The sequence below is a fragment of the Notamacropus eugenii genome, chromosome 7 (assembly GCF_028372415.1).
Source record: "Notamacropus eugenii isolate mMacEug1 chromosome 7, mMacEug1.pri_v2, whole genome shotgun sequence".
Taxonomy (NCBI): domain Eukaryota; kingdom Metazoa; phylum Chordata; class Mammalia; order Diprotodontia; family Macropodidae; genus Notamacropus; species Notamacropus eugenii.
Genome location: NC_092878.1, coordinates 148621665 through 148633023, shown reverse-complemented (window position 1 = coordinate 148633023; position 11359 = coordinate 148621665).

The following is an 11359-nucleotide window of genomic DNA, read 5'->3' as shown; positions in this document are numbered from 1 at the left end:
ACTTTTTTATTATTAGTCAACTAGAAGACATCATTACCTTACCAAAAAGCCATTTATGAGATAGCACAGTAATAAAAGAAGAAAAAGAATACTTCTCCAATGAACCAGAGTACATGCCCTCACAGATAAACACATCATCAGTGGTAAGAATAAATTCATCTAGTGAACACATGTGGAAAGGCATGGATATAATAAGCATGTGTGGCTAGAGCATATAGCTGGAAAATGTATATAGGAGAAACATTGCTGTGGTGTATATATGCCTATGTATGGGTGTATCTATCTGTATATGCATACATACACATATACACATATACATACACACTCCCATGGTATTCAGCCTCTGGCAGGCATGTAGCTTCTCTGCTGGGCACTTCTCCCTTCAGGCCTAGCATGGCTATTGCTGGATAGTTCTTTGCCCATCCTCTAGTCATTGTTGGTTGATGCCAGACCTGGCTCCATTGGGCACAGGGTTGGGGAGCTTCTCTGCTCTTAGCTGAGATCTTGGCTGAAATGCCACCTCCTTCCCATAGGAAGGAGTGAGCTCTCTCAGGTTCATCTTTTAACTTTTAGCCCGGAGGCATGATCTGTAGTTCTTTTAGGAAGGCAGACACTTCACACACTCAGTGTCAAACTGGGGAAACCTCTTAGCTGCTTGTTCCCTCCATATGAAGAGTCTGATAATTGTCACAGCCTTGGCTTTGGTAGACTTTTCTTCTCTAAAAGAGTTACAGACCCAGGGACCAAGCTCTTTTGGAACCAGGACAAGCAAACAAAGCTGGGCAGGTGAATTCCAGCTCTTTCTTTGTAACCTTATTCACCAATGGCAAAGTGTCTGTGCCAAGCCTCTGACTTATCATTAGAAAGTCCTTGTGTCTTTTGCTTAGTAACTGATGAGCAGATTGTACTCCCTTCAGAATCATTTTAGGTGATGCTCATTCAACAAACCACCAAGGGCTGTCTGGGTCTGTAGCTCCTACGTTCTGTCAAACCCAAGATTCTTTTAGGTGCCCCATGCTGATGAACGGAAAAGGGGTTCCCTTCTCCCCAACCCAGGTTCATCAAGGCATCACCTTCCACCTTTAGTCCTTTGATCCAAATTCCTCCCTTTCTTATGTATATGTGGTCAGCATCAGGCCACCTTAGCTTGGTGGAGACAACCTAGAGGACCCTAAGTACTATACAGCTAGTGGGGTCATAGATCTAGGTTGGAATCCCAACACTGCCTGTTTTAATTTAGACAGGTTGTTTGACTTCTCTGAAAGGCAACTAGGGATTCAAATCCAACCCCAGTTAATTACTAGCTTTGTGACCTTGGGCAAGCCACTTATCCACCTCAATTTTCTCAAGATTAGGAGTGAATCAGAAAATTGGGAAAGAATTTTTGCAACTAGTGTCTGTGATAAAGGTCTCATTTCTAAAATAATAGAGAACTGAGTCAAATGTACGAGAATACAAATCATTCCCTAATGGATAAATGGCCAAAGGATATGAACAGGCAATTTTCAGAGGAAGAAATTAAAGCTATCTATAGGCATATGAAAAAATGCTCTAAATCACTATTGATTAGAGATGCTAATCAAAACAACTCTGAGATACCACATCATACCTATCAGATTGGCTAGCATGAGAAAACAGGAAGATGATAAATGTTGGAGAAAATGCAGGAGAGTTGGAACACTAATTCATTTTTGGTGGATCCAACCATTCTGGAGAGCAGTTTGGAACTATACCCAAAGGGCTACAAAAATGTAGCCAGCAGTATCGCTTTGACCCAGCAATATTACTTCCAGGACTGTATCCCACAGAGATCATGAAAATGGGAAAAGGTCTCACATGTACAAAAATACAGCAGCTCTCTTTGTGGTGGTCAAGAACTGGAAATCAAGGGGATGCCCATCAACTGGAGAATGGTTGAACAAGCTATGGTATGTGAATGTAATAGAATACTATTGTGCTATAAGAAATGATGAACAGGAGGATTTTAGAGAGGCTTGGAAGGACTTATATGAACTGATGCTGAGTGAAATGAGCAGAGCCAGGAGAACATTGTACAAAGTAACAACCACAGTGTGTGAGGACTGTTTCTGATAGACTTAGCCCTTTACAGCAATGCAAGGACCTAAAACATTCCCAAAGGACTCTTGAGGCAAAATGCCTTTCACATCCAGAGAAAGAACTATTGAATTTAATTGTAGAATGAAGCAGATTATTTTCCCTTGTGTTTTGTTTTGTTTTTTCTCATGGTTTCTCACATTCATTTTAATGCTTCTATGCAACATGATTAATGTGAAAATGTGTTTAATAAGAATGTATGTGTAGAACCAAAAAAAAAGTTAGAAATTTCATTTAAAAGAATCTAATTTTTACTTACATCAAAATCAAATCATTGCAAAGTTTCCTGGAATAAAATGTTTTTAAAGACCGACAGAAATATAATGTCTTAAGGTTTGCCAAGCATTTTAATATATGTTATCTCATCTGAGCCTCAAAATATCCCCAGAGGGTATCATTTCTGCTTTTTCCAGTGGGGAAAACTGAGGCTAAGGTTAAGCAACCTGCCCAATAGCCCAATTGGAAACCAGGTCTGCCTTGGCTCTGAGTCAAGAGTACACAACACAACTTTCTTTTCATGAAAGAACCAGTGAGTGAAACAGAACAGAGTAAGAAAATAGCAGTATTTGTTGTGTTTTTAGATTCCCTAGAAAGCTCGGTTAGTGAACTAGGGCCTGGCAGCTAAATTGGACTCAATTGGACCAGAACTAACTAATCTTCAGCAGGTGGAATGCCCTTGGGTCTGGCTCAGGCCAATTTTCTGATAGTCTATGGTCAATATCTGAACAAAATGAGACACTCATAGGTGATTCAAAAGGAGATTTGCTTAGCTGTGGCAAGAGAATCTTTCATAAGGAGAGGTGTGGAGGGTACCTTGAGTTGATTCAGCTGAGCAAAACTCCTCAGGGTAGGAGAGTGCCTTCCAGTTTCCCAAGGGGCTGTACTTATTTTGGACTTCTTTGATTTCTTCACTACATCCAAGACTGTCCCACTCCCCTTTTCAGTGTGGTCTTCCCTCATTAGATTGTAAAGTCCTTAAGGGCAGCTAGCAAGGGTTACTGTTGCTCAGTAATTTCAGTCATGCTGGCTCTTTATGACCCCATTTGGGGTTTTCATGGCAAAGATACTGGAGTGTTTGCCATTTCTTTTTTCCAGCTTATTTTACAGATGGGGAAACTGAGGCAAACAGGGTTAAGTGACCTGCCTAGGATCACATAACTAGGAAGTGTCTGAAACTGGATTTGAATTCAGGAAGATGAGTCTTTATGACTCCAGGCCCAGCACTCTATCCACTCTTCCACCTAGCAGTCCCCTACTACATGATAGGAGCTTAATAAATGTTTATTGACTGTTGAGCACCTGGAGTCTCTTATGCCCACTGAAGCATAAGAATGGTCTCAGTAGCTTTCAAGAAAAACAAGCTCAACTTGCCTGGGGGCAGAGATTGCTAGAATTGCTATTTGCATTTACATAGTTTAGTCTAGGTGGCTTACATTGTACAAGTGTGGATAGTCTAGAGAGGGATCAGAACCTATTCCAGGGTGTTCCCAGGAAATCACTTTGTCTCTGGGACATTGCCAGATAGCTGATAACTGGATTGAGTCAAGGAGGTCTATTTTATCAAAGTTAGGATCTTAGACCCTCCTTTGGAAATTCCAAACCTCTGAATCATCTACCAAAAGGATCTCCAATGGCCTTCTAGATTTATCTAGAAAGGAATACTCTTAGTCCAAGAAGAGTTCTTTGACCTGAAACTGAGTCTGCAAATTTGTCCAAATTTGGCTCCTTATCTCATGAAGCTGTCTCTTCTATTAATAGGTCCCCTGAGTCACTAGCATCTCTAGCTCTGCAGCCAGATAGGGGATTATACATGGCAAGTCCTTGGGTCACATATGGCTAGAAGTAATATTCTTCCACCACTACCATCTAGCTTACACATGGTCAGCTGTGTGACCCTGGGCAGGTCACCTTAATGCCATCTGCTTCAGTTTTCCCCATTGTAAAATGGGGATAATAATAGTACCTACCTCCCAGAGTTAGGAGAATCAAATGAGATTGAACTTAGCACAGGGCCGGGCACATGGCAGGCATTAATAATTACTTATTTCCTTCCTTTCTTCTCTCCTCCCTCCAAGGGCATCAAATCCAATATCCCCATGGTACAGATTAGGAAATTGAGGTGCACAAAAGCTGTGACTTACTCAAAGTCACATGTCTTTCTAGTTTTTTAATTTAGAGAAGATACAAATGATCCAGGAACAAATCATCACACTTCTGTGGTTCTTTTGTGTTTGATGTTTGGTGGATTATTGTACAGTTAAGATATAAATTGTTGCTTTCTTTTTGAACTAAGTGAATTTGTTCTGTTGTAAAGTGAATCTGGAATTTGGAGTCTCTGCGCTGGCCAGGTTCCAAATACTGAGTGCTGTACATGTTACAGTAACTCAAAAGAAACTTCTGGCTGGCAGGTGGACTGCTCTATGTGTTTTAGGGTTGTCTAGAGAAGCTGCAGGTAGCCTGGGTACTTCAGGGTCCTGCAAGAATTTATACTGAAGCCAATTTGGTTTCTCACCTATGGATGAGGGATTGACTTCCAGGAGACTTCATGTTCCTAACCTCTTTGGAGAGAGTTCCACATGTTGTGAAAACCTATTTGGGATTAGAGAGTTTTTCCTTTCCTTTATCCTACTTTTCATTTTCATTGTTTTTTTAGATTTGAATCTGTGTTTTTTTTTTCCTCTTGGTTTAGATTAGGATAGACCCTTTATAAGGGCAAACCAGATGGTGACCTCTCATAGGTACCATCGTGTTATTTACTTGTGAACTCTGCATTTGGGATATAGTAAGCAGCTCTCATCCTAGCATTTTTAGTTCAAGTTCAATGCTGGGATGAAATGAGGCACCTGAAATCCCCTGAATAGCTAACAAAAGGAGGTTTACTTTGCCCTAATAGCAAGTATATGCAATGAGAATATAATGTTAATTAGCTTTCCTGGACCTGTTCCCCTCATCTCCATTTGGAAATGTGTCTGGTCATCTAGACAGGACATGGTGAAAAACATGGTGACTTTGGTGGTGTTTGGACATCTGCCAGATTAGAAGGGATCCAATTGCACATGGATAGGACTTTTCATGCCCTTGGGTGACCAGAAAGTGTGTCAAATGTCAAGGGAGATGGGGACCAATCAAGTCTTAGGCACATCTTTGTTGTTTTTTCAGAAAGATTAATCCCCACTACAGGAAAAGGGGGAGCCCTGGTGTTACCACAGGAGATGAATATAATCTCTAGGCCCACTAACTGTGAGAACTCTGATCCCTCATGAAAAGCTTTTAATAGCGGGATTTTTAAAAGAGCTATGTTTAATGAACTGTTTGAGACTCCTTAGAACAAGTCAGGGTGAGGTACTTAAAAGGACAATGCTTGAACCCTCCCCAGGATCTCAAGGAATTTTTGTAGAATAGGGATATGGACAAATGTTCCCATCGTTCCTCAGTTTATTTGCTGAGGGCAGAAAATATTTAACCAAAGAAAGAGTGTAATGAGAATTGCACCTCATGGATCCTGTGTTGGGATTGTGGAGTAGATACTTACCATGTATTAAAATTGTTTGAATCCAGCTTTATGTGGCTAGACATAAGCTTACTTGAAAGATGATATTGGAGAGAGTCCGGAGAAGTATAATGGCTAAAGGAATACTTATATCACACCCAGTGCTTGTTGTGGGTCCACCCAATTCTTGTCTTTTGATTGATCTACCAGCTGATATACATTTCAAACTACCGTTCTCTTTGTTATGGTTATTACTCTTTGCCTTCCTGAGACAAATCAGGCAAATGTCCTTATGCCCTTATCTAAACTCTAAATAATGTAACCTCCTAAAGATTCTAGGAGGGAGGCACTCTTTTTTTTCAGGCTCTCTCCCTACCAAATGACCTAATAGTGAATGACAGGATGAATCTACTGGGTTGGGCTGGGTTGTCCTGGCCCCTTCTGAGGAAAGATGTTCCTACATCTATAGGACTTGTTGCTTTGGGATAACATAGTAATACCTGGGTTGTCCTTTGGTCCCCCAATGTCTGAAAGTAGAGAGGAGGCTGTGTCAAAGTCATGTCAAATAGATTTGGCTGCCAAGTCAGGACAGGCCCACTCAGTGTACCTTAAAAAGGGAATGGCTGTTCAGATGGAAATATAACTCTGAGACTTTTCATGAGGTAAGAGAGGACCGAGTTGGAATTGCTTCCAGATGGCAGTCAGAACACTCAGTCAGGTGAGATGATGTTGGACCTTGAGGCTTTAGGATGCTTATTACTATTTCTGTTTCTTTTAGGTGACCAAAAAGGGATTCCAAGGTGGATGTGTCTAGTCTTAAAGACAGTCTTGTGAGTTTGAGAGGTAAAGATATCCTGTTTCCTCTTTTGGGGAAGGAGATCCCCTGTTTACATCTAGTATATCACTTAGTGGAGATAAAAAGGGCAATCAATAGAAGAATGAGCCAAAACCCTGGACTTGTTTCCCTGAAGACATAGACTGTAAGGGGATTGTTTGGACAGTGCAGAGACCAGGTGAAATGTAAAATGTCTGTAAAGTACTGCCTCTTTTGTATAGGAATAGTTTGGATGCTTAAAGGGTAGAGAGAGAATGCTTGTATAAGATTAACTGATATGATGGATGTGTGAAGAAAGTCTCTCAAATAGAATGTTCAGGAGATAGACTATTTTGAAGGAGAAATGCTCTTCACATGAATGTATTGGGAGAACATCTTTCTTTGATGGTAGAGCAAGTGTCTGTAGTAGTGATGACTGTAAGGTATTTTGATCCATCCATTTGCATCCAACTGTTTTTAGGGGAAGGGAATTTAATATAATAGGCACTTCTGTAGCACCTTCTCTGTACTAGGTACTTTATTAAGCATTTTTACAAATATCATCTCATTTGATCCTCATAGCAACCCTGGTGCTATTAACCCTGGGAAGTGCTATTATTATCCCCATTTTACAGATGAGGAAGCTATGGCCGTATAAGGTAGATAACTTGCCCAGGGCCACATAACTACTAAGTGTCTGAGGCTGGATTTGAACTCACATCACCACCAGCTGCCTCCTATTTTTAGCATTTTAAGCTTTATAATGACAAAACTATGAATCAAATAACTGTTTAGGTACTGTAGGAAGATTTTAGAAAGACTGTTGGGTTCATACCTGACAGAAATCTAGATTTCTTGAGTTCTACCTCATAAAAGAAAGATGAATCATTGACCAGCAAAAGAAGGAAGAGAGAGACAAAGAAACAGGAGAGTAGGCTGAGCAAAGGATGAGTCACAAGAAACTGGAGACAGAAGTCAGAAAACTTCCAGCCAAGACAATTGATACTTTATGTGCCCTGCTGGGAGCTTGCTGATTAGAACGAGCATCACTTTGCTGACAGGTGGGAGAAAGGCAGGACTGCATGCTAGCAACCTGAATCCTGCCCCTGGGTGAAGAGCTACCAGGGCATCTTGTTCTTTAGCATGACCTGTAGCTGAGAGACAGAGAGAGAAGAAGCTTCAAAGTTCCTTCTACTATTACCTTCTCTGGTTTGAGAGGGAGACATGTAGCAGGAAGTACAGGCTTTACTCCTATTTGACTGTAAGCTGTGCTTCCTTCTCTAGGAGAAAAGACTTGGAGATGATTGGATAAAGCAGAATCCCTTGCTATTTTCAAATCTCTTAAAGGGTGGGTGTGAGTGTGAATAGCCTGTCACTGCATAATAGTTTCTACAGCAGAAGAGGGGAGACTGACCAGCAAAAAAAATTGTGAGGATCAGGACTGCAGTTAGCAAAGAAGGAATTTGTGGGATAGATTCTTCCTGATGGGATGAAGGACATAAATAATCTATAGCCTATACATACACACACACACACACACACACACACACACACACGCACACACACATACATGGTGTGTATGTATGTATGTAAGCCTATAACCCACAGTAGTGAATTGCTCTAAACCAGTGGGCTTCCCCAATAATATGCTTTCCCCAAGTTTCTGTGTGTACCCACTCTCTCCCCAGTATGCTACATGAAATGGTGGTAAAGTGTATCCACTGTATGGTGGATAGATTTATTGTAATTGTTGCTGCTCTGGTCTTCTGTTGAGTAGGTGTTACATTTACTAATACTTTTGTCTTTTCATTTAGTAAATATTTTATGTTTAACAATTACCAGTGTCATGGTATCTGATTCCCTATAAATGAAAAGCATACTGTGGGAATTCTGGGGGTTCTTGTATATTTCTGGAGTAGGAGTGTGTTCTCACCAGGGTTATCTCCAGAACCCTGAGAGAATGAGTTGTAGCTTTGGCCATACCCTTAAGAAACCTCCCTAACCGACCAGCATGGTGGTGCAGGCTGGAGCAATCAAGCCAACCCTGAAAAAGAAGACAGAAGGGATGCCAGATGCTGTGCCCATGCTACATATTCTTGTGAGTCTTGTGTATATTAAACATTTCAGATATATAGAAGAGACACATAGCTGCCCTTTACCAGTTCTACATAGAGTACTTTCCTATTCCCTGATTTAACACCAAGAAAACAGAGGTTCCCCACCACCCAGTATTGCACCATCCATATGAGGAACCATCAGTTACAGCAAATAGAGAAATTTTAATTGTTGTGGATAAGTTCACTTTTATTATTAAGTTCAGTTTTATATTTTCCAAGCGATGTGTACATCCCTTGTATAAGATTAACTGATATGATGGATGTGTGAAGAAAGTCTCTCAAATAGAATGTTCAGGAGATAGACTATTCTGAAGACAAGATAGGGAAATGCTCTTCACATAAATGTTTTGGGAGAACATCTTTCTTTGATGGTAGAGCAAGTGTCTGAAGCAATGATGACTGTAAGGTATTTTGATCCATCGATTCATTTGCATCCAACTGTTTTTAGGGGAAGGGAAGTTAATATAACAGGCACTTCTGTAGCATCTTCTCTGTACTAGGTACTTAAGCATTTTTACAAATATCATCTCATTTGATCCTCACAGCAACACACATTGCCAGAGTTAGCTCAGTGTTTGGGAGGCTCTGAAGGAAATGTGGGGGAGAAGAGGTATGATGCTGCCTACTAACTGAAGATCTACAAAGCCATTGTGATGACTTCATCTTTGTTTGTCTGTGAAACCTGGACAGTATACCAATGCCATGCCAGGAACTGAATTGCTTCCACCTGAATTGTCTTAAGAAGACTCTGAAGATCACTTGGCAAGATAAGGTACCATACCCTGAGGTCCTTTTTCAAGCTAAACTGCCAAGCATTCAAATTCTACTTGAGAAAGCACAATTCCAATGGGCTGGCCATGTTGTTTGAATGCCAAACACAGGTTTACCTAAAAGACTATTTTGCAGATAACTCATACAAGGCAAGTAGGTACATGAAGGTAAAAAGAATCAATACAAAGATGCTTTCAAGGTCTCTCTGAAAAACGCTGGAATTAATTAGGAGACATGGGAGACACTGGCATAGGATCACCCAGCATGGTGTGTCCCCATCAAAGATGGTACTGTGCTCTATCAGCAAAGAGGATTGCAGTAGCTCAAAAGAAATGAGAAATGCGTAAATTTAGAGATATCTCCATTTCAAATGTTCATACAGACTATTTGTGCCTGATTTATGGTAGAGCCTTCTGAGCTTCTACTGGCCTGGTTGGCCACAGTTGGACCTTAACCCTGACAGAATGGTGCCATTTTTGTCCTTCTAAGAGAATGAAGGACAACAACCAACCAATTCCCTGATTTGGGAAGACTTTAGACATAAGCCCAAGTCTAATATAATGGATTTGTGGGGTGACTAAGTCAAGAAGTATTTATTATTTTCTATGTGCTAGCCTGTGAATATAACTACAAGCCAAAAAGAAATGGTCCCTCCCCTCATGGACCTTACATTTTAAGCTAACCTTTCATAAAAGGAAGCTGAAAAGTGGAGGACCCAGACTCCAGAGAGTCAGGAGGAGAGCTGGGAAAGGAGTGAGCATGGCTAGTACAAGCAATTCATCAAAATGGAGATTCCAGAAAAGTTCACCAATAGGAAGAAGGGTCCAAGAAGTGAAGGAATCTGCAGGATGGAGGCATTTTCCAGGGTGAGAAGGCTGTTAGGATATAGTGAAGAAATTCAGATTTAAGTATGGAACAGGGAGAAAAGTGAAGGAGACCAAATATACCATAGTATCTCCCATCTCTTACATGAGAGAATGGATACACACTCATTCTCTAGGCCAGCTCATTCTTTCTACCCTGCCCTCACTTTGGCAGATAATAGATTCTTAAAGACCATCTCCACACGGTAACCAGTGCTTAAGCATAGTTCTCGGGACATTTTTTTGTTGTTTAGGTTTTTTAGTCACGTGATCCCATCTGAGGTTGACTTGGCCGATATTGGAATGGTTTGCCACTTCCTTCTCCACCTCATTTTACAGATGAGGAAACTGAGGCAAGCAAGGTGAAGTGACTTGCCTAGCATCAAGCTAGTAAGTCTGTGAGGTCAAATTTGAACTCAGGTCTTCTTAACTTCAGGCCTGGAGCCATTGCACCACCTAGCTGCCCAATTTGGCACACAGTAGGGGCTTCATAAATGTTTTTTGATTGATTTGTTACATTCAAATTTTCTCAGGGTGCTGTGGTAATTCCCACTCACAATTTCAACTCTTTAACCCCTGGCAATTTGTTTCCATTTACTTCATTAATAAAGGCAAAAGAAACAATAACGCTATCACAAGTGCTCATATGTGATAGAAAATGCAGAAATAAAATATATCAGAATGCAGACTTAAGCCTGGCATGTAAAAAATGCTTTAAAAATGTTGTGCTTCTTGACTCCGTCACCCCACAAATCCATTCTATTAGGATTGGGTTTGCGTCGATAGTAACCTGGTCATAGATACTCAGTGATAGTAAATGATTCCCTGTAAATGGAAAGCGCACTGTAGGAACTTAGAGGTTCTAACCTAGGTCTGAGGTAGCGGTATATTATATTGGTCACAGCCTCACTGATGCACTTGACTCTAGTATAGAATTGTCATTTGTCATTTAGTCACGTCATTCATCTTTAGCATGAAGGCCAACAACCACCCACCCACCCAACCAACCAACCAACGAACTCAGCAAAGGCAGGCAGTGGGCACAAAGGCGAGGAACCCATGTGCTCCGAGTATCTCTGGCTGTGGATATGGAGACCTCAGTGACCCCACATAGCTTTGGTCTTGAATGCATCCTCCCCTGCTAAACTGAATGGATCAATGCTTTGACTAAAGCCTCCCTGGGCAAGGC